Genomic DNA, 4,670 nt, shown 5'->3' on the forward strand with positions numbered 1-4,670 from the left:
CACCATTTTGCTCCGTTTGGCTCCGTTTTAGCTCTGTTTCGCCCCATTTCAGCTGCGTTGCGTTCCTAACAGATAGCCCTACAAAACAAACATGAAAACAATATTCCTTTGAAGTGTAATCTTATTAAAAAATATGCAAGAAGTGTAAAAAAGATTAAGCATCCAAAGACTTATCGAAAGGTGACAGGGCAAAATATCATTTCTTGCTCGTTTTTGCTCCAAATTGCACCGTTTTTGCATCTTTTTGCTCCAATGACCATAATTCATCATAGCTGCAACAAAATATCAAAAATACCCTTCTTTAAAGTGCAATATCATCAAAATCAGTTTAAAATAGGTATAAAATTCTCAACTTATTTTCCTTTGGTCAAAATCCCCCAAACTTAACTATGCTTGTGCGTTTCAGGATAAGCTGTTTATCCTGAAACGCAGCCCGCGGGCGAGCCGCGGGGTTTAACCCGCAACCTGCATTTAGTGTAAAAACCCAAACGCGATTTTGGATAAGCTGACGAAACACGCGAACCAAATGGTACGGCGACTTTTTTGAAAACGCCGCCCACACTTATAAGCTGCCCCAAACGGGCCCTTAGATGCTGAAATTACAACTGCTAATTGCGGACGCTAATTATATTGGACACAAATTCAGCCTCAAAATGAGCATCGAAAAAATTCGGCCAGTAATGAATTGTATTCATGTAGTGTATGCTCGATCGTTTTTTGTATTTTCTGTCTAATAATATCAAATTAAAATATGGTATTTTTATAGATTATTCAAATTATTTCCCACTTATTTTTAACCATCATGGATGAAAAAAAAGAGAGCAGTCTCTTCACCACACAAAACTTCAACTAAATTTTATAGGAATGTGGTGACTCTCTTGAACTAGAAAATGAATATGATTACTGTCTGCATTTTAATAGATTTTTGCTTGTATAAATTTTGTTTTGCTTGTCTTCTTTATATTGGATCTAAAGTTCTCCTATTGCTGAACTACGCTTTGTTCGAGATCTAAAACACACAAATTAAAGAAAATAAGCCATCATTTTAGGTGCCAAATAACTCTCCCCCGCACTGGACAAGATTAGCACCAAGTAATCATCAAGCCAAAGTTTCGAAGTTTGCCACGATTAACTCAAGTGTCATGCTAGTAACATTTAAAATTTCAAAAAAAGTTAAAACAATCTAAAGTGATTAGATCTGGCTAACTAACATGTCAATATCAAGATATGCAAAAAATGTTTGCACAACTGTTTAAAAAAATCATTTTTTTTTTGTGATTGTCAGGATCATTATAGATTTTTATTCAAAAAAAGCCATGCATGTAATATTTTTCTTTGACTATATGTTACATTTTAGTATATTTCATTGACAGCTAGAGCAAAATTTTCTGAATATATATATATATACCCACTCTATATATATATATATATATATATATATATATATATATATATATATATGGATATACGTCCACTGTACCTAAAACAAAATTACAAAAAAAAACTGCTAGGAATCAATGTCTATGAACATTTGGCAAAAGGAAACACGTACTATTAAAAGCATTTATAATGTCATAATATATATATGTATATATATACCAACATCAAGCATACGTGTATATAGATGAGTGTGTGTCTTAAAGGATTCTTTGGTTTTATCAAGGCATGGAGGAGCGATCTTGCTGTCGGTAGATAGATCTTAATCATAGGACCACTAAAGAAGGCATCTCTATGGTGAAGTCGCACTCTAACGAAATTTTAAGCTCTTTTTCAGGGTAGACAAAGGTATCCAATCAAAGTGTGAGTCCATTTCATGTGAAGTTGTAATGAGTGAGAGAGAGAGAGAGAGAGAGAGATTGAGAGAGAGAGAAGGAGAGAGAGAATTGGCATGTGAAGCTTTCAATGCAATATAAGCTGGAGAAGGGGCCACAATGGGAAGAACTTTAAGGCATGGAGTGTTATGGGGGCCTACTTTTTTCATGTTTTAATATTTAAGTGGAAGAAGAAGCTCAGCTTTATTATTATAGATGGTTGGATTGTCTCTCTCTCTTTGAGTTCATTTGAAGCCTTGAAAGAAGAGTGGAGTTGAGTGGTCCCTATATGTGTGAATTTAAATGATCATCATGCATGACCTACTCTACTTTATATTGTTCCTAAAGAAGAGGAGCTAATGATATTTGAAGTGATTATTTCACTAACTTTAGTTTGGGGCACCACACCTTTCTTAGTTTGAGACAAGGTATGCTTCAATTGGTTGATTAAAGATTTTTTTTTTTTTGGGCTCTGTTTGTACCGGTATGAACTTTAATAATAACCCATTAAATTCTATTGTTTAGACAAGATTTATTTTGGTTAATGGGGATGTAGACTTTTATAGAAGTCACTTTGTGATTGAGTATTGGGTGCAAATGGGTGATTTTTTTAACATTAATGATGATTTGTGACTGTTGAACAATCACAAACATGTAGCACAATAAAATGAGAAATTATTGCATACGAACACCACATGCATCTCTGCATGCGGTGTCCGATTCTCACCGTAGATCACGGTGATCTACGGTCAGGATTATTTCAGTTTTTTTTTAAAAAAATTTAGGTGGGGCCCACTGAAATACATCCTGACTGTAAATCACCTTCACCTGAAGGTAAATCACCTTCACCTGAAGGTGATTTACGGTCAGGATCGGACACCGCACGCAAGATGCGTGTGGTGTCCGATCTGTATGGAAAAATTTTTCCAATAAAAGTGCTATTATGATCCATAGCAATGTTAATTTTTAATTGTGCATTATATAGTTGAGATATTAAGATAAAAATGAAACACAATAAAAGCCAACCTAGAGATAAAAGCAAAACACACGAACAATATATAAAAAAATTAAAAGATATTTTCGAGATTTAAAGAAATTGTAATAAGAAACTAAATTCTTTTAAATGCATGTTTGAAGCGAAAATTGAGAAGTTTCAAGGGTACTTGTTAATGCCCAAAGGATAAAAGCCAACCCAAAGGAGATCCATGTCTTGCTATGTATGTTGTCCCTTTGCAATATTAAAGAGTTATAAAAGTTGACAAGTTGAATCGCATGATTTAGCAGATTCATGAATCTCATTCTCTCACGAAATAATGGTGTAGGATTGTTGTGTACTGAATTTCTTTTGTGATTCTGTGCTTTAACTTTGAAGGTGATGTTTGACATTTGAAACTTCCTTTGCTTTTATATTGACTAAGTGAAATGTTAATAACCATCGCAAAAATAGATTTAAATACTTATAATACATTTTTATATCTTTAAGAATTCATGAAAGCACTCTAAAGTTGTTGTCTTTAACTAGGAAATATTTTGTGATAATTTGGAATATATTTATATTTTTACAAAAAAATTTATTATTTTTATTTCTTTTAATTAAAAACAAATACATAGAAAAAAATAAAAATTTAATTTTAATTTCAATTATATTTTTCCCAAGTGCCTCTTTTTTTAAGGAGTTCACCAAACTTGATTTCACATTTTTTTCTGTTTTATAATTTATTTTTTATAATTATGTTAAGAAAAAATCACCATTTTCTTAGAAAATAAAATTTTGTATCTAAAATAGGTTTTCTGACTTTAAAATTTTTATGGGATATTTCTAAAGTGATTACCTTGAATTAGAAATCATCTTATGACATTTTATCTTTTATTTGTATTTTCATAATTTTCTTAATTATTTAAATAAATAAATATTAGGACAAATATAATTTTATTTAAAGAATGCATTTTAATTTTTTATTGATGTCTCTAACTTTAGGGAACTCAACAAACATGATTTTATAGTTTTCTTATGTATATTTTAATTTTTATAATTTTTTAATTGAAATAAAGATGATTATCCTAAATAATTAGGGATTTTAAGGTTAGATGTGTTCTCTGATCTTAGAAAAATCAGAAGACCTCCCTAATCACATGAAGAACAAGCCCACAAAGTTTCATGTCATGGTGATCAATATTTGATTTTCTATAGATTAATTAAGCTCTGAAGTTTTTAATTAATTAAAAACTAAATGTTTAATATTTTTTTAAAATCTTACATCTATTAAACTCTTCTTTGTTCACTGAGCACGGAGATATATTTATTTTTATTTTTAGTTTTTCTACACCAAGAGATGATTTTTGAAGTTATAGGTATTTAATTAAATAAAAAATACCCTAATTTCCTAGTTAACCATGTCGGCACTGACTAGATCATCGAACTAGTGGAAGCTAACGCAGTGCGCTCCCATTCGCTACGCTTTCCACGTTTCCTGCCATGTCAGCCGGCGGTTGATGCTCCATCATTCTGTCTGACCCAATCCATGTCGTTCATTCCAAATACAATAGAATGGACGACATCCACTCATCTTCCCAAATGAACCCTAACCTGAGAGCTGTTCACACTTAGACACCAATATCTCTCTCAATACTTAACTAAATCACGTTCAAACACCTTCCAAGTGAGGCAAACATATTTATATGGCTATGTGGACATGGATTGTTCATTCTCTTCATAAAAGATCAAACCGAAGACAAAATAAGAGTTTTCGAGCTATACCTTTGTTCAAGAGGTGAGGCCTCAATTGGATGTGTGAAGAAGCCTCTATTTGGTTCCACGAACCTCATCCAAATGATATTTTGCTCTGTAGAGGGGTTTAG

This window comes from Phalaenopsis equestris, unplaced genomic scaffold, assembly GCF_001263595.1.
Source record: "Phalaenopsis equestris unplaced genomic scaffold, ASM126359v1 Scaffold000428, whole genome shotgun sequence".
Lineage (NCBI taxonomy): Eukaryota > Viridiplantae > Streptophyta > Magnoliopsida > Asparagales > Orchidaceae > Phalaenopsis > Phalaenopsis equestris.